General features: G+C 46.1%; 1 protein-coding gene and 1 pseudogene across 1 annotated transcript in view; both read left to right on the top strand.

The window, feature by feature from the left end:
• Positions 1-24,246, top strand: part of LOC126201522 (microtubule-associated protein futsch-like) — a 461,240-nt gene that overhangs the window by 85,878 nt on the left and 351,116 nt on the right. The window lies entirely within an intron of this gene.
• Positions 23,278-23,395, top strand: LOC126210723 (5S ribosomal RNA; annotated as a pseudogene).

Genomic DNA, 24,246 nt, shown 5'->3' with positions numbered 1-24,246 from the left:
TGTGGCGGCGCTCGGTCTGCAATCACTGATAGTGGCGACACGCGGGTCCGACGTATACTAACGGACCGCGGCCGATTTAAAGGCTACCACCTAGCAAGTGTGGTGTCTGGCGGTGACACCACACTAAGAATATCGAGGTTTTGCCTAGCGGCTCTCGCTATATTGTACCCTGTGTGCCCAATATGGCGCCAAAAAGAATAATGCAGCCTTCATAGTCTATACTCGTTATCTCGTATTCTCTTCCGTTCCGTCTAGTATAAATGCCTGTTCACGGATACAAGCGAATAGTAGTACACAACGGCGAATTTTTTGCCAGCACTCGTCCGCTTGTGTTCGCTTCCATACGGTCAAGTGTAAACTGGCATTAATTTTTCTTCTAAGGTGTGAGGTATTTGTGGCTCAATTAAAATCCAAATTTGCGAATTAATGTCTCAGCAGGCCACTTGACGGAACAGGACTACACGTTCCACTACAGCTCCGGTGCCCCAACACTTGCTGTGACGTAGCGCGCACTGCCTGTGACCGGTGCCCGCGCGCTTGCAGCTGTGACCTGGACGCTGCCCCGGGCGTTCCGCTGCGCCGGCGTTGCGACAGTGCTGGCCAAATGGAGGAGCTCTTCTGGTGCCCCGTGCACTCATTTGCATGCCGTTTTGGCGCTGGAAAGCTGAGGCCTCGCGTCTTTGTCAGGCCGCCACCCGGTGCCAGAGACGAGGAATTTCGCTTTTTTTCTCTTCTTTCTACTGAATCGGCAATAACTTGCGTTTCCTTTTATTTCCCGCAGTGCACTTAGTCTGCGGGAAAGGATCAGGCTGTCGCACACGAAATGTTTCCTTTCCGGCTGGCGCCAGTTACATCTCCCAAAATGCTGCCAGAAGGCACTACTGTTTCTGGAAGTGGTGGTTGTGTGTTGCTGCACGAGACGAAGGAACCAGCTAAGGAATTATTTTTTGTTTTCTGAATCGGCAATAACTTGCGTTCCCTTTTATTTTCCGCAGTGCACTTAGTCTGCGGGAAAGGATCAGGTCGTTGCACACGAAATGTTTCCTTTCCGGCTGGCGCCAGTTGCATCTCCCAAAAAACTTCCAGATGGCACTACTGTTTCACAAAGTCGTGGTTGTGTGTTGCTGCACGAGACAAACGAAGCAGCTAGGGAATTTTTGTTACGTTTGTCGTTTCATTTTTCTCCGCGACTGGTATGTTTACGACCTTTCCTGTTATTGACACTGCCGCGTTGGACAAAATCAGCCAAAAGTCAACAAAATATTCATTATTATTGTATGACTGAAGCTCTTTTCTTGCCGGCATTTACCATATACAAAATATTCATTACTGCACGATGCTTTTGATAAGACAGTGTGAATTCATTTTCAGATGTTGCATTAGTGTTTCATTATTTGTGGGATTGTTAAAAAATATTCTTAAATTAATATATTTTCTTCTACTTTCGCACTTCTGTTTAAGGGAATATTTTAAATTGATGTAAGAGGGTAGGACAAAATTGTTATAGTATTGAAGTTCGCGCTCTTCTACGATATGTTTGCGTCTTAATTCAGTTTAACAACGAAATAATTGGACAAGTGTCGCATTTTAAATACGTAGATTGTGATAGACACTATGACTATGATAATGATAAAGATGAAAATATGTGCAAATCTCCAGCACTATGTGCTGCAATAAACAGAACACTTAGCTTAAAAAATATGAAAAAGCACAGAAAAAGAATTTTTTAAATTACGGTGATATTGTACGCAAGCAGAGTTTGATAAGTAAAATGATAGATTTAGGAAAAATACAGGCAGCAGAGAATAGATTTTTGAGGAGTGTGAAGGTCTGCAACAGAGGAGATCTAGTTAGAAATGAAAGCATTACGAAGATTCACACTATTTATGAGGAAATAACTCAGTATCGAGGTAGGTGGAAATAGCATGTACACAGAACTTCAAGTGGAAGACTACTCAAGCAGGCCTCAATGTTTTTGAAGGTTACTCTCAGATAAAGTTAGCGCTATGGCGGAAGGAGCTAGTACACCTCCACGTCGATTTTGTGGCCGGGAAAGCACTTTCTCGACATCCCGCCCTCTTAGTATCAGTGTCAGTTAATGACGCTTAATACTGCTGCAAGGCTTGCATCCTTGCGTCCGTATATTTATCTCAGTCCATAAAATGAGATCACGCGAACCGAACTGGTGATTAAGAAGAGCCTTCAAGACCCCAGCGCTCTTAGTAAAACTGTCTGTGAATGACACTCGGTGTCGTTGCGAGATTGGCATTCTTGAGACTGGTACGTTTATCAGAGTCTATTAAACTGGATCATGAAATCTCTCTGCGCCAGCATTCATGTGTAAGAGAGTCCTCAGTGTTCCAGCTGCGACAACTCGCATCTTGAGGTCAAGGGTTTGGAGATAACCGCGAACCGACCGGCGAGGAATGCATCTGCGAGTGCCTCCTTATATGCTCAGTGGCCCTGTTGGTCGTTTCTTGATGACGCCAACATGAGAAGGCGTGATTTGCATGCGTACGTGACCACGCGCGAGCCTTCTTCCTGCCCCCCTCGGCCCCACGCTACACACGGCAAGTGGGAAATGGTCCGCCGGTGAAAGAGTGGAGGGGGAGAGAGGGGTGCTTGGGAGGGGGGTAGACTGCAGACAAGTTCTGCTTCTCTGCTTGTTGCAACTCCTGTCCACTCAGCCACGTAATGCTGACGTCATCAAGGTGTGACGACAGGGACATTGCATATATAAGGAAGCACGGATAGCGTCTCGTCCAGTCAATTACACCTATTCTTGACGAGCAGAATACACGGTATTCTGGAAACGTTGATCTTAACTTACGAATTGACGCAGTCACAGAACAGAAAAGATTACAAATTCAAGAAACGAAGGCGTCCTCTTGAACACGCACTGAATCCAATCCGGGCTTCTTGTATTAGAAAAAACTTTTCAAAGGTGGTGTTGTCCTCTTCAAATCTAGACTCCTGCATCTCATAAACGTATTCTGCAAACGTAACATAATCCCCAAACGAATGGGGCGAAGCAAAACGGCCCAAAAATTGCAACCTTCTTCAAGAAAGGAGATTGGTCCGTTACAGACAATTAAAGACGCATTATCTTTTTTCAGTACTGGGTGTGAGACACCTGCAAGGATAATAGCTACAACATTTTAGAAAGGAATCGAAAGACCTCTTAATAACAAAATGGTTGCCATAGAGGTCGCTCATGCATAGAAACATTCCTTACCATACAACAATTGATAGAAAAATGTCGCGAATTTAATCGCGAAACGCACATTGCTTTCTGCTATACCCAGGCGTTGCGTAAGGTGAAACCAAGTAGGGTGAGGGGAACCCTTGAAAGTAAGGGCTTTCTAGAATACGTGGTGTTAAGTTGTTAAAAGTCGATACAAACAAACGTCCATTCTCCTAGGCATTTCCAACGACGAGAAGATGAACTTTATAATAATAACCAGTCAACGAGTTAGACATGGTTGCTGCATGTCGACAGTCTTTCTCGTCCTGTATTTGTCGACGTGGTGAAACTGCCGAGGTGTTCAGCCTCGACAACATACAGCTACTGATACTTCACTCTGTGGCGATATCTACGCTGTTATCGCCTCCTCTTCAGATAACTAACAGAAAGCACTCCATCTATTGCCCAAGATAGACAAAAAATACAGCTGAGAAATCTTAAAAGTTGAATCTAAAATTCACTACAAAGCATTGTACATCGTTGTAAACGTCGGCCATCATTTTAGCTGTTACGCACAAATCTAGATCGCCATTCTTTTGACGCATTTCTGTCATAGCCATATCAAAACAAGATCTGAAGTTCTGATATTGTACTTTGCATTGATAACAGCCTTCACAACGTATCCATGTGATGTATCGTATCTGGGCATCAGCTTTTATTTTGATCATCTGATGATGGCTGTGGTAGAAATGCGTCAGAAAGAGTAACTAAGACACAAATTGCGATCAAGACAAAAAAAACTGTGTTCATTAATTGGCTAAAGAAAACCACTATTATGGTCCTTGCAGGGAAAGAAATTATACCTTGGCGGTGCGTCTTGAATCTTTTTTTTTTTTTTTTTCATTAGAGTTATATGAGGAGTGCGCCTAGGCGGCATCTACCTCAAACAAGTGTAAAACTGTTATTAGCTGTGCAGGAATATGACAAAGGAATACGATCAGATATGAAGTTTGGTGGCATCTCAAGGAAGAGAGGCACAGCTGAGTGCTCCGGAATTCGCCGCACAGACTCAGATGAAATCGCACAAGACAGTGGCAGACTCAGCTCGCCTTTGTGGCAGCGAAGTATGGATTCGGAAGACTACCGTCACGCACCGAATTTGAGAGGCAGAAATAAAGTTTCTGGGAAAAATCAAAGGTCGAAGAAGACTGGATCAAACACACAATAAATATGTCACAAAGGAATTCAAGCCTTTCTCCCTACTAAATATTGAATACCTACCGACAGGTAAAAGATCTGTGGCAAAACAAAGGAAGACGATGGCTCAGAAGATACCCGCAGATCTAATGTGTGACGTGGTTTTCGGTGATGATGTATTAAAGCCTTACAGCGGTAGGGTCTGCCGTGAAATGCCACTTTAAGTTCTCCGCTTTGGTAGTAGTATCGAACGAATGGGCTAGTTAAACGAAAGATCTTTGTCAAATGAAGAACAGTTTATAACGCCACGTGTTACTCCACTGATCTCGGATTATCAGATAACGTTGCTCGCTTCTACAAGTGGCATTCTCAGTGGGTCCACACTCGATGGTCAAGTCCACTTACGCTACCGAGCGAAGTGGCAGATTCAGATTAGTGACTGGCTTCCAAATACCGCCCAGCCGTTCCGTGCGACTTCTGCGTACGAACTGTGAACTGTCAGGGTTTCTCGACATTGTTGATTAATAATGTACTTTCGGTTGTACAGCTAAGTTGTCGATTCCATTTTAAGCACAATATTTCGACCACCGACTCACTAGTCTTCTTCAGATGCTCTGTGTCGTATTTTTGCAGTCGCGTTTGAATCCAGACAGCAGGAAAACAACACAGCTTGCAGCAACTGAAGAAAACGACTAGGTTAACTGTGGAGATATTGTGCTTAAAATTGAATCGACGACTCAGCTGTACTCCTTATTCCATTCGCATATTGAGCAAGAGAAATATGTCTGTCTATATGCCTCTGCACGTGCTCTGAACTCTCTTGCCTTAGTATCGTGATCTGCAAGAGAGATGGTGGCAGAAGAATGGTCACTCATGCTTTTAGGAATACAGCTTCCTTAAATTCACTCTGTACGTTTGCACGAGAGCTACTGAGACTTCGTATGGGCTATATCGACCTGTTACGATCCTAGCAGTGCAACTCTCAGGTCGTTCGGTACCTACATCTACTGTCGTGTGCACTTGATATGAACTCAAAACTTTGAGAAGGTATCTAGAATTGCTCGTACTAACGTCTCGTATGCAATTTCCGTTACAGATGCACTACAATTTCCCAGAGCTGTTCCAGCAAACCTAACTCATCTATCGCTTTCCCTGCTAATAATTTTATGTGTTCGTTCCGTTTCACAGCGGTCCTTAGTATTATCCCTGATTCTTAAACCATGTGATGTGCTGATTCTGTTCAATAGTAATCTTGTACTCGGCTATTATAGGGTGCTATGTTATCGATAGGGTCACTATATTTATGTTGCCGTGCTTGTGCAACCCAGAAAGCGCGCGGATGACATGAACAGACAGTCCATTAAACACCTCCTCCTTTCACTTCGTTGAGCACCAGCGCCAAGTTGTTTTCTTTTTCCTGCTACCATATTTCGCGAGAGAAAGAGACGGGGGGGGGGGAGGGGGGGACAGGAAATGCCGACCCCTTTCCAGCTTGGTCGCCCACCTGTTGGCTGTTACGTCACGAGGTACGACTCGGATCGCCTTCGACGTTAATCTCCTGAGAGACGGGTTAAGGGCTGAGCACGATTTGCGACCTGACCGCTATAAAACAGTGTGACAGCCAGGTTTTACTGACTGCCCCCAACCACCCAGTCACCCACCCCTCGTTCGCACGTGGCGTAGGCAGACGTAGACGACACGAGGAAGAGCCCCCTCTCTCAAAACCGAAAAGAATAAGCCCGTACTGTCATTCTGGCCTCCTCGTGTTACTTTCCAAGCAATCGTTGTGCTGTTACGTCGAGATGCCGTAGTGTTGTTCTTACTTCGTTTTCGACTTTCATCTAAATACGTTCTTGGTCACTCCATCTCTGTTATCCGTGTATAGAAACACGTCGATCTGCAAGTAACCTCGCGCATTTTTTAAACATAACACGATGGAAGGATATATACTGATGGTAAAACACCAAAAAATAATTGATGTAGATCAATGATATTTAAAGCATGCATTTGTCCAGGTAACATATGTAGGTGATTAACATTGCAAAATCAATGCATGCATTGTGTTGTGCAGCTATCGGACGTCAGTTTGTGGGATACAGTTCCACGCCTGTTGAATCTGGTTGGTCAACAAAAATGGTTCAAATGGCTCTGAGCACTATGGGACTCAACATCTTAGGTCATAAGTCCCCTAGAACTTAGAACTACTTAAACCTAACTAACCTAAGGACATTACACACACCCATGCCCGAGGCAGGATTCGAACCTGCGACCGTAGCAGCCTCGCGGTTCCGGACTGCAGCGCCAGAACCGCACGGCCACCGCGGCCGGCGTTGGTCAACACGTTGTTGTTGTTGTGGTCTTCAGTCCTGAGACTGGTTTGATGCAGCTCTCCATGCTATATCCTGTGCAAGCTTCTTAATCTCCCAGTACCTACTGCAACCTACATCCTTCTGAATCTGCTTAGTGTATTCATCTCTTGGTCTCCCTCTACGATTTTTACCCTCCACGCTGCCCTCCAATGCTAAATTTGTGATCCCTTGATGCCTCAAAACATGTCCTACCAACCGATCCCTTCTTCTAGTCAAGTTGTGCCACAAACTTCTCTTCTCCCCAATCCTATTCAATACCTCCTCATTAGTTACGTGATCTACCCACCTTATCTTCAGCATTCTTCTGTAGCACCACATTTCGAAAGCTTCTATTCTCTTCTTGTCCAAACTATTTATCGTCCATGTTTCACTTCCATACATGGCTACACTCCATACATGTTCTTTCAGAAACAACTTCCTGACACTTAAATCTATACTCGATGTTAAAAAGTTTCTCTTCTTCAGAAACGCTTTCCTTGCCATAGCCAGTCTACATTTTATATCCTCTCTACTTCGACCATCATCAGTTATTTTGCTCCCTAAATAGCAAAACTCCTTTACTTCTTTAAGTGTCTCATTTCCTAATCTAATCCCCTCAGCATCACCCGATTTAATTTGACTACATTCCATTATCCTCGTTTTGCTTTTGTTGATGTTCATCTTATATCCTCCTTTCAAGACTCTGTCCATTCCGTTCAACTGCTCTTCCAAGTCATTTGCTGTCTCTGACAGAATTACAATGTCATCGGCGAACCTCAAAGTTTTTACTTCTTCTCCATGAATTTTAATGCCTACTCCGAATTTTTCTTTTGTTTCCTTTACTGCTTGTTCAATATACAGATTGAATAACATCGGGGAGAGGCTACAACCCTGTCTCACTCTTCCCACCACTGCTTCCCTTTCATGCCCATCGACTCTTATAACTGCCATCTGGTTTCTGTACAAATTGTAAATAGCCTTTCGCTCCCTGTATTTTACCCCTGCCACCTTCAGAATTTGAAAGAGGGTATTCCAGTTAACGTTGTCAAAATCTTTCTCTAAGTCTACAAATGCTAGAAACGTAGGTTTGCCTTTTCTTAATCTTTCTTCTAAGATAAGCCGTAAGGTTAGCATTGCCTCACGTGTTCCAACATTTCTACGGAATCCAAACTGATCTTCCCCGAGGTCCGCTTCTACCAGTTTTTCCACTCGTCTGTAAAGAATTCGCGTTAGTATTTTGCAGCTGTGACTTATTTGGTCAACACAGGGACGGTTAATACTGTTTGTGGATGATGCTTGAGTTACCGACCGACGATGCCCTGTGCTCGGTTGGAGGCATATCTGGTGATGTAGAGCATGCCAAGGCAACATGTCGACAACCTGTAGAGCGTGTTGGGTTACAACAACTGTATGTGGGCGAGCGTTATCCTGTTGGAAAACACCTCCCAGAATGCTGTTCACGAATGGCAGCACAACAGGTCTACTCGCCAGACTGGCGTATAAATCTGCAGTCAGAGTGCGTGGCATAACCAAGGGAGTGCCCCTGCGGTCATACGAAAACACACCCCAGACCATGACTCCAGGTTTAGGTCCAGTGCGTCTAGGCCGCACACAGGTTGGTTACAGGCGCCCACTTGGCCTCCTTGTACCACACAGCCATCACTGGCACGGAGGCAGAGCCAGCTTTGATCAAAAAGCACAACAGACCTCCACCCTGCTCTCCAATGAGCTCTCGCTTAACACCACTGCAGTCGCCAATGGTGGTGGTTTGGGGTCAGTGGAATGCACGGCGTCTGGCTCGGAGGTGTCCTTGAAGTAACCGATTTGTAGTAGTTGGTTGTGCCACTGTGGTGCCAACTGCTGCTCAGATTGCTGCTGCATATACGGAACACGATGGTCTCCCTGTCGGTAGGTTTCTTTGAGGCTGAAAATTATTCACAGAAAACTTTGACAATTTGTGATGTAACTACATCAATATTATCGTGAAAGATGAGTACAGGATTATTTATAAATACCTCCAAGGTTTCAGAAGACGACCGTGCTAAAACTAGAAGGTATACGGCAAATAGACAAGTAACAGTGAATAGATAATGTATCCAAATTCTTAATTCACATTACAGGTGCTCAATATGGACACCATTTATCTCGCAGCAGGCGTCAGTAGGTGCATGCAGTTGACGGAAGTCGCTGATACGAATTGCTTGCGAAGGTACGACAACAGCCCGCTTTGGAAATCCGTCTATTTGGTTATCTATTTGCAGGCGCGAACTAATTCGTTGCGACAATACCGAACGGATGAGTGTTCAGTATTTTCCGACACGTTTGTCCCTTAGTGCAACAACGCCACTACTGCTGTTACCAGTCGAAAGCAGGATGTGTGTCATCTGTCTCCACCTCTAGTAGTCTTCGCGCAGTCGTCTTACTTACAAGTAATCCTTTATAAAAGGGTACATTTTACGAACTGTAACGAAACTTCCGCAGTTGGAGAGGGTGGCTTGAGGAACCAACTGAGGTTATGAACCCATTTACAAAAACAACATATAACGGCGCGACAGTGCGTCCAAGTTACAGGATCCAACACCTGTTGCCAGGCCACACCTTCAGCAGCGAGCGAGAGTTAGTTACTGTCTCCAGTGGTTTACCGCCTGTAGTGTGATCGTACAGTAATGTATCTCGTCAGCTTTTTTACACAAAATACTTACATGTATACACATACCAGTCCACTGCTATTCGTGGGTCTTCCTACATTTCGCTACAGTCTTTTGACGTTGCAAAATATCTACAGACATTGGCATGAAGCGCCAACAACGTCATGCATCTTGCAACGATATTGGCAAAGGACACATAACCTTGGCGGGTCACATCCAACCAGTAAGAAGAAAGCCCTCACTAGCTGTCAAATATATAAATTTTCTACGTCTACATCCACACTCTCCACGCCAATGAGAAGTGAATGTCAGACGCTACTTCCCAACCTACTAATAATTCTGATTTCTTCCCGTACCATTCAAATGTAGAGCGTGTTAGGAATGACTGCTTAAGAACCTCTATGTGCACTGTAATGAATCTAACCTTATCTTGACGATCCGCACAGTACCATTGCGTTGGGGACTGTAATACATTCCTAAATACCTCACTTAATTGTGCTTCTTGAAATTTTGCAAGAGAGCCTCCAAAGGACAGTTTGCGTCTGTCGTCGAGCATCTGCAAATTCAGTTCGTTCACCACTTCCGTGACGCTCTGCTGCCATTGTTTATTTACATTCAACATCTCTTGTTTGTCCTACTTGGTTCGGGACGCACACACTAGAGCAAATGAAATGATGGTACGTCGTTGATGGCCGGGAGTCCCCATCTGGGAAGTTCGGCTGTGGAATTGCTTTTCAGTTGATGCCACATTGGGCGACTTGCGTGATGATGAAATGATGATTAGCACAACACAACACACTGTCTCTGGGCGGAGAGAATCCTGCGGAGAATCGAACCGGGCCCACTGTATGGCAGTCAGACGCGCTGACCACTCCGCTAAGCACTTGAGCAATGTTCTGGGTTAGGTCGCACGAGTGTTTTGCTTGCAATCTACTTTGTAGATTGGATTTCTCTAGCACTCTATCAACGATAAGCAGTCTGCCACCTGCCATCGCTCCACTTCACTTCCTTATAAATTTTTACACCTCGGTGTTTATATGAGTTGACCGATTCCAGCTGTGACTCGTTGATATTGTAGGAATAGGATACTACGTTAATCCATTCTGTGAAGTGAACAATTTTACATTTATGGATATCTAAAGCAAGTTACCAGTGTCTGTACCGCTTCGAAATCTTATCAGGATCTGACTGGATATTTCCGCAGCTTTTTTCTTTTTCAGGTAATTCTTCGTTGCAGATAATTGCATGTGATTTGCGAAATGTCTCGTGTAACTGTTAAGATTTCTCACAGGTCATTAGTAAACAACGAGTTCAGCAAAGATCCCAATACGCTTCGCTGGGGCAAGCTTGCAGTTCTTTCTATATGTGTCGATGATTTCTTCCTACCAAAAATTCTCAATCTCCAGAATGAGATTTTCACTCTGCAGCGGAGTGTGCGCTGATACGAAACTTTCTGGCAGATTAAAACTGTGTACCGGACCGAGACTAGTTTGGAAGGTAGGAGACGAGGTACTGGCAGAAGTAAGGCTGTGAGGAGGGGGCGTGAGTCGTGCTTGTGCTGCTGAGTTGGTAGAGCACTTGCCCGCGAAAGGCAAAGGTCCCGAGTTCGAGTCTCGGTCTGGCACACAGTTTTAATCTGCCAGAAAATTTCATACCAGCGCACACTCCGCTGCAGAGTGAAAATCTCTTTCTGGAAACATCCCCTAGGCTGTGGCTAAGCCATGTCTCCGCAATATCCTTTCTTTCAGGAGTGCTAGTTCTGCAAGGTTCGCAGGAGAGCTTCTGTAAAGTTTGGAAGGTAGGAGACGAGGTACTGGCAGAAGTAAGGCTGTGAGGACGAGTCGTGAGTTGTGCTTGGGTAGCTCAGTTGGTAGAGCACTTGCCCGCGAAAGGCAAAGGTTCCGAGTTCGAGTCTCGGTCTGGCACACAGTTTTAATCTGCCAGGAAGTTTCAAATTCTCAATCTAGTCGTCAGCTAGATTGTTTGATGCCCTGTACGACGGCAGTTTCGCTAATTCCCATCTGTCATTCCCAATAATGGTGTAGATGCTCACCGCTCGTAAACGCCTCTGATGATACGATATGCTGGTGTTGCAATGCGCGAGGTCGCTCGGTGCGATTGTGAACAGGCTGCATCTCCAAATCGAGCGCATTCGGCAGTGCGCACGGCGCCAGCTGCAACTGCGGAGGCGTACAAAAAAGAAATGCACCATTGAAGCGACGGCCATTCCCGGCACATACTGCACGGAAGGGGCGAAGGCCGGCCGGAGAAGGGCGGCTCGGCTTCCTTTAGCGGCGTGTGCGGGGCGGCGGCGCGGCGTCACCGGCGTGGGCCGCCGCGTGTTGGCGTCGCCCGCAGTCGGGCTTCACGTAAAGCACTGGAGGAGGCGGGGGGCGGGGAGGGCGCACGTAAGGCACCGGCACCGGGGGGCGGGGGGCGGGAGGGAAGGCCAAACCTGCTCCAGCGCCGCGGCTGGAGCCGGGCTGGAGGCGGCCAGCCTTGGGCCTCCGCAGTCGCAGCCCCAGCCGCGGCACTCGACGTCTGGACGGCAGCGCGGCCGCACCCGACGCTCCCAGGTTCGTACCTTGTGCTCGCCCCACGGCGCCGGACCCCGCGGGACTCCTCATGCTGTACAGTGCTCAGTGTGCCTCAAGTGCTCAGTGCTTTCCGTGGTGACCACACCTGCTGAGGAACCGCTTCGCTTTGCTGCTTACAGAGTATGGCTTTTAGCGTGTGTAGCGGCTGAAATACCTGCTGGACGCTCTCTGCCTCCGCTTCAGGTTGGTACTCCGCTCCGTCACCGTCTCTCCGGGACTTTTTAACATCGAGCTGTTCCTAAATTTCTCTCTTGCTAACGACGTCACTTTTTGATCCTTCGATGGCGGTTCTTCCTACCATCACGCACCACATTTCTCATAGCGTTGGATGGAATGTGAGCTGGGTTGGGGCCGTCGTGAGACAGCTTAGTTTTACCCTCCTGATGACTGAATCATTGCGGTGATAATCCTGCTCAGTAGAGGAGAACCGCAGATCGGAGATTTGCTCCACTCATTCGCTAAACTACTATACGTGGAACTTAACCTCAGTGCCTCTTAGTCCGAATGCTGCCTAGCCACTGTGGCAAATGTTAAACTTGTAGCAGACTACCACACCAGGTTAACTGACATTTCAATCATTTCTATATTCCTTGACCTTTGCAATGCATGCAACTCAATGCCCAGTTTCCACGACAACAGAATTTCCAGTGGAAATTTTCTTTTTAGGATACATTGCAGCAATATGTGTTTGTGAACGCAGTGCTGCACTTGTTGCTGTGCATTTCACAGAGCCTTCTTACACTGCTGCAATTCTTAAGCAGCCTCCTACAAGTGAAATCATTCACTCCTTTTCGTAGAGGGACACTGCGTTTACACATGCAATAACTGAGCCTCTAAACACTTGGATTTAACTTCTCGTTACTACTTTCAGCAGATTCTTACAGAATAACATTTTAATTTCGTAATGTTAGTGTTAGTAGACCCATGTCTGTTTTCTACTGCACTATTAAAAGTATTCATAATAAATACTAAACCAGTATCCATAGCAGTTGTTGAGGGACACAGTTATTAACGTCTTCGACATCCGAAGAAGACGCACGAGCCCAACGAGGTAGCTCCAGGCCTCCACTCAATATGGAAGGCCACACCTTACATTAAAACTACGAGTTTTACCCATTAGATTATCCAGCAACAGTATTCGCACCCTATATATAAGCATTTTCACAGTTTAAGTCATTCCCCTGCAAGCTTTGCGTAACTTAAGCTGTTTCTAAATTCCTCGTGTACTCACTTGCTTATTTCAAGACCTGAAGAACAAGTAGGGACCCCACAAAATCGCTCTCTTTGTGCGCAGAGAGATTCTGTTAAAGTAAAAGAATCATCTTGTTCGGTACATATGAAGAAACAAATGGTAACCAATGTCTGCATTCACAAATATTCGTGTTTTTCGTTTTAATATGTATAGAGCTCCAAGCATTGCAGGCGTAATTAGCTTCTTACAGCAGTCACGTAGTTCTTGAGAGAGGTGAGATAGCTGAGACAGCAGAAATGTGTTTCCACGTTAGTCTTCTTCGTATTTTCCGTTTTCTTTGCCTCGTGATTTTGCGAAAATTTAACATATCACCTTCTCATAATAGGAACGCATATTTCTGAAATGTCACCTCTCACAAGAGCGACAGAGTAGATGTAAGAATGTAACTGCAGCTGCTGATTGACTCACAAGGCCCGGGATATTTCCTGCAACACAACAAAATTCGAATTTTTGTAACTCAACGCGTTGTTTATTATACTTCCCATGTATACATCCCCACGTATACAGACTAGTTCACAGCTGCGAATTATGGATAAAATTAAATTTGTTTCGCACTCAAAGAACGGGATTCTGACCATACCTGCCGCACTTCTAACTCTTCGAGATCGCTCGCCTTCCAGGTTTACCAGACTAATAACCTACGAGGAAACTGCGTTCCGAGCATAGCTATCAGCAGTTAATAGCAAACGTCAAAAGAGGACACCTCCTACAAAGTAAACCCCTTACAAGCCATTGTAACATGAATTCAGAGTATGGACAATATGTTACCATTATTAGCTCAATCCTTTTTCGCCCGATTACGAAGCTCATTTCGGGGACAATTGGAGAGTAGTTTCCTGCTAACGGAATTAACCTACTATTGCCACAATAAAGCAAGTCAGAACGCAAAGGTTGAGATTTGCAGCTGGCGTCTGATGAGCACGAGTTCCCTTTCTCTTAACCTCTTCGCCACCTCACTTTGTTGTTAGCCCACTCCTCAGAGAAAATTCGAAACGTATTTCTGTGCGAGCCTTTCCAATGGTGCAGTTCTTTCAAAGTGTCTGACTCACGTCGTTAGTTGTCTCTTCAAAACAGAATTGTGGTCATGGTGACGTCATGGCTTGCAGAGACCTTTCGTGAAACTGCGTCTGCGCCGCTAAACAGGTTTTCTGTGTCGACAGGGCTTGAACAACAGTTAAAATAGAAACGAGCGAAGCGAAAACAACATAACTATTTATCATTTGCAATTTTGGATGCTGTTACACCCACAGTTTTACGCGTGAATTACGAGAGTTTACTCCGTTCTCTAGAGAAGTACTAAGAATGGCAGATTTCCCTTGCTGCGCCAGGGATGGTCTCAGTGTAACTTCAGAATAAAACCTTCCCACAAAATCTCAGTCTTTTGAACTAATCGTACCAGTTACTTTAATAATGTCATCCACACATGCCGTAACCAGAGCAAGCGAGTTTGGCACCCTGTCATTAAGCTGTCAAAATCAGCTGACATCTTGTAGCGATTTCTTGAATGTCAAATTCGTCTTATTCTGTACTCTTTACGAAATTAGAAAGAAATAGTAGACACTTAGACAAGTCTTCCTTTATTTTCAGCTTCGCCGTTTTCTGTCCTTTTAAAGGTGTGATCCATTTTTACACGGACCATACAATTAAAAATCAAGCAGTTCAAAACAACTGTCTTCAGAATTACGTAACGAAGTTTCCTCCTTTCTTCACTTGTTCTGGATTTCACAATTCGTATGAGGTTCAGAACAGTTCTAAATCATTCAAGAGTACCACTGTTTGAAACGTGAATGTCACTAAAGTCATTTCCTCTGTCCACAGCCGCTTTGCGTGTAATGTAAAAACTCACCGGAAGTAGTTTCACTATTCCTCGAGTGCCATTTACTTTCAGTTTCCTATTTGGTAGTGACGAGGGGAAAGGACCAGCACTCCCTACGCGTGTCAGCGTGTGGCATTTTCCATCAACAGTGATTTCCCTAAGGTCTCTAAAGCCGATGTGGTATGTGTTGATAATAAGGGACCTGTAATGTTATTCGTGACCACGATAAGAGGAAACTAGACAGCCATTTCAGCTAAGGTACACAAGTAACTGTAAGCAATCAATTCTATAGATCCCTCCACTATGCCTTTCAGAACATCAGATGTAATCTTGGCTAATTTACATCTCTGATAGTGAGTGAAATAGCGTGCAACAGGTTGGTCAAAGAAGTAGTCTGTAACTTGTTAATTGAAATAATTCCACCTGATGATGGAGTTACAGTCCTAGGAAATGCGTAGGGGGAAAGTCAATAAATGTGACTGATTACAGTTGCTTGTCTATTTCATCTGATGGAATTACATTTTCCTGGAGACATATGAGTCTCAACTTTGTCTTCGATAAGGATACAAGCTGAAGCAATGGATTAAAATTTGTGCCATGGCCTTGACTTGGACTCACAGTGCTGCGGTGGTGTTGTGATTAGCACATCTGCCTAATAATCAGGAGGCCTTGGTTCAATAACCCGGCCGTGGCACAAATTTTAATTCATTACGTCAGTTCTATAGATCTTATGGTATATTTCAGCTAATAGTTGTGGCTCTCACGTTTATGCCTACTCTAACATGTCCACATGTAAAGATGAAGCGTGTGAGTAAAATCTCGAATTAGAAGACAGACTACGCATAGGAGGCAGAATAATTCTCATTGGCCTTGTACTTTTGCAAAATAGTGTGAAGCGAGGAACTCTGGTGTAAATGTGGCGCTGTCAGAGATCAACTGAGAAAATATTGTGAAATACTTCTCAAAGGCTTTACTGTAATGTAAACTCTCTAATACTGTAATTAAATACGTCTGGACGCTTATAGGAACAGGAGGGCCCCATTCCATTCGTTTGAATTTCTTGATAAACATATCCCTAAAAATGAACCAATTCTGTTACGATTGGGATCCACTGCGTGCCGAGATATTGCGACTACACGCAGAAGCTCGTGTATGAATTTCAGAATTAGACTTTATTAAACACGTGAACATTGTTAGCGGTCAGGGTGTCACTGAATTATTAGAAAAACTGGGAAAAGAAGATAAGGGTCTGAAATCCCGTGGACAATAAAGACATTAGAAACATTGCATAATTTAGGCTTGTATAAAAGTGACGCAGGACACGGAGCGTGTCGTTTTCTAAGGAAGCATCTCAACACTCGCACGAAGATAGTAAGGAAAACCTAAATCTCATCTCTGAACTGTCGCGGAGTGAAAAAATCAGACACTCTGCCACGGATTTAACAGCGTACTTACGTTCAGTAACTCATGCAGTAGAAGCAAACTAAAATCAACTAACTCTCTGCATGTGAGAACTTTTTCCAGTCAAGGACTTCCGATAAACAACAGTCGGTTCTTACATATCTACACCTACATCTATGCGCATCACTGTGAAGTCTGTGGCGGAGGGTACTTTCTATGCTGCCACACATTAAGCTTACCGTCCGTTTCATTCATTGATTGAGCGTCGAAAGAATGAGTGTTTGTGCTCGTCTGAGCGAGTTGTGTTGTGCCTGATTTTATCTGTGCTAGGCCTGCCTGATAGATACGGTGATGGCTAAGAAATTGGTGATCTCTGCTCTGAAAGATGGCTCTTTCAGTTTTCTACGCGGGCTCTGATGAGAAGTGCGGTGTCATTCTTTAAGTGTCCGTGAGTTAAGATTTTTTTGATATTTCTCTTACTCTCTCTGCACAACCAAACAAACTATGACCTTACGCACTGTCCTTCGTTGTATACGCTCCACCTCTCTAGTTACCCCGATATGATATATCTGACCAGTACTGAAATATGCATTGTGGAAGTGGTTTATATACAATGTATTTTGTAGACAAACTGCAGTTTCCCGCTATCCTATCAATGAATCGCGACTTTTTTTCCCACACGAGTCCGGTAGTCAAAAAATGCCAAACATTTACGTTTCAGGCACAACTTTGCACTAACTATATCAAGAGCAAGTTGCCAGTCTTCGCATAAGGTTAACATTTCTTTTAGAGGACTAATGGCCTCAGATGTTAAGTCCCAAAGTGCTTAGGGCCATTTGAACCATTTGCTGAGTGCTATCGACACGGGATTTCAACTTGATTCTGTATTTCTACATTTCCAAAAGTTTTTTGACACTATACCACACAAGTGGCTTGTGGTGAAATTGCGTGCTTATGGAATATCGTCTTAGTTATGTGACTGGATTCGTGATATGTCAGAGAGGTCACAGTTCGTAGCAACTGACGGAAAGCTATCGAGTGAAACAGAAGTGGTATCTGGCGTTCCAGAAGATAGTGTTATAGGGCCTGTGCTGTTTCTTATCTACATAAACGCTTTAGGAGACAATCTGAGCAGCCGTCTTGGGCAGATGATGCTGTCGTTCTAGTAAACTCATCAGAAGATCAAAACAAATTGAAAAACGATTTAGAAAGGGTATCTGAATGATGCGAAAATTGGCAATTGACCCTAAATAACGAAAAGTGTGAGGTTATCCAGGTGAGTGCTAAAGGTAACCCGTTAAACTTCGGTTACACGATAAATCAGTCCAATCTAAAGGTAGTCAATTCAGCTAAATACCTAGGAATGGCAGTTACGAACAACTTAAATTGGAAAGAACACATAGGAAACGTTGTGGGGAAGGCGAAGCAAAGATTGCGTTTGTAGCAGGTCTACTAAAGAGAGTGACTACACAACGCTTGTCCGTCCTCTTTTGGAGTACTGCCCGCATCTCGTGGTCGTGCGGTAGCGTTCTCGCTTCCCACGCCCGGGTTCCCGGGTTCGATTCCCGGCGGGGTCAGGGATTTTCTCTGCCTCGTGATGGCTGGGTGTTGTGTGATGTCATTAGGTTAGTTACGTTTAAGTAGTTCTAAGTTCTAGGGGACTGATGACCATAGATGTTAAGTCCCATAGTGCTCAGAGCCATTTGAACCATTTTTTTTTTTTTTTTTTTTTGAGTACTGCTTCCCGGTCTGAGATCCTTGCCACATAGCATTGACGGAGTACATCGAGAAAGTTCAAAGAAGAGCAGCACGATTTGTACTATCGCGAAATAGGAGAGTGTCAATGACATGATACAGGATTTGGGATGGACACCATGCAAACAAAGGCGTTTTTTGTTGGGTTGGAATCTTCTCACGAAATTTCAGAGACAAAGTTTCTCCTCCGAGTGCGAAAATATTTTGCTGACGCCGACCTACATAGAATCTATCACCGTGATAAAATAAGGGAAATCAGACTTCGTACACATAGATATAGGTGTTCGTTTTCTCCACGCGCAGTTCGCAAGTGGAATAATAGAGAATTATTGTGAAAGTGGTTTGATGAACCCTCTGCCAGACACTTAAGTGTCATTTTCAGAGTATCCATGTAGATATACATGTAAATGTCATTTCTGTTCGTCTCATTAAGAAATTTTTAGCTACCTTCTGTACCACACTGTAGCTGTTGTTTTTATGTATGGTCCACGTTTCACCGAGCTATGTTACTTGGCACTGCACATCGTGTGAAACCTACTTTCACTCTTAAGTTTTGCACACCTGCGTATTTTCTAGTGAAGTCTGATGTGCTGAATCAAAAGATTTTCAGTTGCATGCAAAGACCGAATTAACACGTTTCCCACTATCAATACCACTGATGGTGTGATGTGTGAAGAGCGCGAGTTGGATTCCGCACTATCGATGTTTCCGGAGGAAGCCTTACCGAACCGGGAGAAAAAATTCGCCGTCGATGGCAGGCGCCTACTGACACCTGTTGCTTCCGGTCGAGACCCACCGTCACAAACCCTCGCAGCCGTAGTATTTATCATGTATTTGCGGGCGCGCCTGCGCACGGCGTGCAGGGTGGGTTTGCGCAACAGGTGTGGGTCTGCGGCGGCGGCGACTTCCTGGGCAGACCTGCGAGATAACCCCTCAACGCTAAAAGCCCGGCCCCTGCACTCCACACGGGCTTCCAGTTAGAAGCGACCGGCCGCGGTCACTCAAGTGAATAGCCGGTTGAGTCGGTCGCGCCCACCACATCGGCCTTCTTCCTCACAAGGCGCAAACTGCTTGTTGGGAATACTGGGGACTTTTAAGGCGAAGAAGCACTATTTTAAGCGACTCATTTGCATGAGGGAGACATTTACTGTCGGCGGTTCTATATGGAATCTTGTCTGCCCCTAGCCGTTTGACAGGTGTGTGGGCCCGTAACTCTAGCGGCGCCTTTGTAAATACCGACAGGCGTGAGCGCATGCGGGCGTGGCCGCGACAACACGCCTCGCATGAGTCCGTCCCCGTGCGGCCTCCAAAATCAGCCTGCAGCTCTTGTTGTTTCGCTACTCCCCATCATGTTCGAGTAGGTACCGGCTCGCGAGGACAGCTGTAATTCTTCACAACTCTGATGTGTGAGTCTTTCAAACCATCCGAAAAGGACCAGTCTCCATCAGCTAAATACGAAAATACACTCCTGGAAATTGAAATAAGAACACCGTGAATTCATTGTCCCAGGAAGGGGAAACTTTATTGACACATTCCTGGGGTCAGATACATCACATGATCACACTGACAGAACCACAGGCACATAGACACAGGCAACAGAGCATGCACAATGTCGGCACTAGTACAGTGTATATCCACCTTTCGCAGCAATGCAGGCTGCTATTCTCCCATGGAGACGTTCGTAGAGATGCTGGATGTAGTCCTGTGGAACGGCTTGCCATGCCATTTCCACCTGGCGCCTCAGTTGGACCAGCGTTCGTGCTGGACGTGCAGACCGCGTGAGACGACGCTTCATCCAGTCCCAAACGTGCTCAATGGGGGACAGATCCGGAGATCTTGCTGGCCAGGGTAGTTGACTTACACCTTCTAGAGCACGTTGGGTGGCACGGGATACATGCGGACGTGCATTGTCCTGTTGGAACAGCAAGTTCCCTTGCCGGTCTAGGAATGGTAGAACGATGGGTTCGATGACGGTTTGGATGTACCGTGCACTATTCAGTGTCCCCTCGACGATCACTAGTGGTGTACGGTCAGTGTAGGAGATCGCTCCCCACACCATGATGCCGGGTGTTGGCCCTGTGTGCCTCGGTCGTATGCAGTCCTGATTGTGGCGCTCACCTGCACGGCGCCAAACACGCATACGACCATCATTGGCACCAAGGCAGAAGCGACTCTCATCGCTGAAGACGACACGTCTCCATTCGTCCCTCCATTCACGCCTGTCGCGACACCACTGGAGGCGGGCTGCACGATGTTGGGGCGTGAGCGGAAGACGGCCTAACGGTGTGCGGGACCGTAGCCCAGCTTCATGGAGACGGTTGCGAATGGTCCTCGCCGATACCCCAGGAGCAACAGTGTCCCTAATTTGCTGGGAAGTGGCGGTGCGGTCCCCTACGGCACTGCGTAGGATCCTACGGTCTTGGCGTGCATCCGTGCGTCGCTGCGGTCCGGTCCCAGGTCGACGGGCACGTGCACCTTCCGCCGACCACTGGCGACAACATCGATGTACTGTGGAGACCTCACGCCCCACGTGTTGAGCAATTCGGCGGTACGTCCACCCGGCCTCCCGCATGCCCACTATACGCCCTCGCTCAAAGTCCGTCAACTGCACATACGGTTCACGTCCACGCTGTCGCGGCATGCTACCAGTGTTAAAGACTGCGATGGAGCTCCGTATGCCACGGCAAACTGGCTGACACTGACGGCGGCGGTGCACAAATGCTGCGCAGCTAGCGCCATTCGACGGCCAACACCGCGGTTCCTGGTGTGTCCGCTGTGCCGTGCGTGTGATCATTGCTTTTACAGCCCTCTCGCAGTGTCCGGAGCAAGTATGGTGGGTCTGACACATCGGTGTCAATGTGTTCTTTTTTCCATTTCCAGGAGTGTATGAATCTGTCTAAGACTAAGGTACTAATATACCGCTTACAAAAGAATTTCTCTGATTCCATATGTCTAGATTTCCGGAAAGTATTCGACACGGCGCACCACAGCAGACTGTTAACGAAGATACGAGCATATGGAATAGGTTCCCATACGTTCAAAATGGCTCAAATGGCTCTGAGCACTATGGGACTTAACTTCTGAGGACATCAGTCCCCTAGAACTTAGAACTACTTAAACCTAACTAACCTAAGGACATCACAGGCATCCATGCCCGAAGCAGGATTCGAACCTGCGACCGTGCGGTCGCGCGGATCCAGACTGTAGCGCCTAGAACCGCTTCAGTCCCGAACCGCGTTGCTGCTACGGTCGCAGATGTTAAGTCCCATAGTGGTTAGAGCCATTTGAATTTTGACTCGAATATTTCTTATCCTTGACGGCGAGTGTTCAGCGGAGACTAAGGTATTGTCAGGAGTCCCCCAGGGAAGTGTAATACCACAGTTATTATCTTCTACGTACATAAATGATATCACCGACAGGGTGGGGAGGAATCTGTGGTTCTTTGCTGATGATGCAGTGGTGTATGAGAGGTGTCGAAGTTGAGTTACTGTAGGAGGATACAAGGTGATCAAGTATTCAAAAACAGTCTTAATCTCATTTATTATTGTTATAATACCGCCAACCGGTTTCAACTGTTATAATACCGCCAACCGGTTTCAACCCGACGTAGGGGTCATCTTCCATTGGTCGACTGCTGGTGGTGTCACTCCTGTCTACATAGTTTCCTGCCGTTATGTAGACAGGAGTGACACCACCAGCAGTCGACCAATGGAAGATGACCCCTACGTCGGGTTGAAACCGGTTGGCGGTATAATAATAATAAATGCGATTAAGACTGTTTTTGAATAATTGATTAATCATACTAATCGCTGCTTAATCTCCACAACCATGTTGTCCAAAAATCGATACAAGATTACCTGGACTAAATCTGTAGTTGATATGATGAATGGCAGCTAGCTCTGAATGTAGAAAAATATAAGTTAATGCAGATGAGTAGGAAAACAGGAAAACAAACCCGCAATGTTCGGACACGGCATTAGCAGTGTCCTGCTTGACACAGTCTCGTCGTTTAACCATCTGTACGTAACGTTGCAGAGCGATATTAAATGGAACAACCATGTGAGATTTGTGGTAGGGAATACGAATGGCCGACTTCGGTTTATTTGGAGAATTCTGTAAATTAGTGGTTCACCTGAGAAGGTCATGGCATATAGAACGCTAGTGAGGCCTGTTTTTGAGTACTGATCGAGCATTTGGGATTCGTGCCAGGTCGGATTAGAGGAAGACATCGAGGCAATTCAGAAGTGGGCTGCTAGATTCGTTACCGGTAGGTTCGAACAACACGCAATTGTTATGCTTCTGTAACTCAAATGGGAATCCCTGGAGGGAAGGCGGCGCTCTTCCCTGGAACACTATTCAGAAAAAAATTTAGAGAACCGGTTGACGCGATCCTGACATTTCGTGTAACGACGACGAAGATAAGATACGAGAAATGAGGGCTCATACGAGGCATACAGGCAATCGATTTTCCCTCACTCAGAGTACCTTTCGCCACGCGCCGCAAAGTGGCTTGCGGACTCTGTATGTAAGTGTAGATGTAGAGAAACTCTGTCTGATCAAAACTATCCAGACATCCCTATGTACTGTGGAACTGAAACACGAAATGCCACAAGAAGCGGACCCGCCAGTATAAAATGATCGGGGAGTGTTGTCTTGTCTGTAGAGTGGCATAAACTGAAGAATAGATCGGACGGGATAGTCCTGGGACAGCACCCACCGGAGATTCGAGTCCTCCCTCGGGAATGGGTGTGATGTCTTCCTTAGCGTAAGTTAAAAATGGTTCAAATGGCTCTGAGCAGTATGGGACTGAACTGCTGTGGTCATCAGTCCCCTAGAACTTAGAACTACTTAAACCTAACTAACCTAAGGACATCACACACATCCATGCCCGAGGCAGGATTCGAACCTGCGACCGTAGCGGTCGCACGGTTCCGGACTGCGCGCCTAGAACCGCGAGACCACCGCGGCCGGCTTAGCGTAAGTTAGTTTAAGTTGGATTAAGTAGTGTGTAAGCCTAGGGACCGACGACCTCAGCAGTTTGGTCCCATAGGAATTCACCACTTGCCTTACCTCAGTGAAGGCAACGGCCTTGCCGCAATGGATACATCGGTTCCCGTCAGATCACCGAAGTTAAGCGCTGTCGGGCGTGGCCGGCACTTGGATGGGTGACCATCTAGGCCGTCACGTGCTGTTGCCATTTTTCGGAGTGCACTCAGCCTCGTGATGCCAATTGAGGAGCTACTCGACCGAATAATAGCGGCTCTGGTCAAAGAAAACCATTATAACGACCGGGAGAGTGGTGTGCTCACCACACCCCCTCCAATCCACATCCTCAGCTGAGGATGATACGGCGGTCGGATAGTCCCGATGGGCCACTTGTGGCATGAAGACGGAGTGCTTTTAGTGCCTTACCTCAGCGGCTGGGAACGTGGACTTGTTACTGGATGTCGCCTGATTAACAAATCGATCAGGGGCTTTTCAGCCCTTATAATGCTGCCCAGGTCGCCTGTCGCTGACGTGACTCTGAAGTGGAAACGCGCTGGGAGCACCGTAGCTAAACCAAGGCCGGGCACACCTCGTGTACTGACGGATGGCGACTGTCGACCATTGCGGAGAGTGGTTGTGAAATATAGCGTGAAATCAGCGAAGCAATCACTCGTGAGAGCCAAAGTGTTATTCCAGCTAACGCAATGACTGTCCGTAGGGAGTACAGGCGAACGGACTACAGTGGACGAGCAGCCCCTCATAAGCCACACATTTCTGTAGTCACTGCTAAGCGACCCTTGAGCTGGTCTAAAGAGCGACGCCACTGGAAAATGGATGACTGGAAACAAGTGATTTCTGGTGATGAATCACACTGTACCCAATGGCGATCCGATGGAAGGGTTTAAGTTTGCCACATGTCTGGAGGGCGTTACCTGTCATCATGTGGAGTACCAACAGTGAATTATGGAGGAGGTATTATTATGGTATGCGCTGTTTTTCGTAGTTTCTACACCTACTTTGGTACTCCGCAAGCCACCGTATGGCGCATGGCGGTAGGTACCT

Source organism: Schistocerca nitens, chromosome 1 (genome assembly GCF_023898315.1).
Source record: "Schistocerca nitens isolate TAMUIC-IGC-003100 chromosome 1, iqSchNite1.1, whole genome shotgun sequence".
Classification (NCBI taxonomy): Eukaryota; Metazoa; Arthropoda; class Insecta; order Orthoptera; family Acrididae; genus Schistocerca; species Schistocerca nitens.
This window is presented reverse-complemented; position numbering and strand designations above follow the sequence as displayed.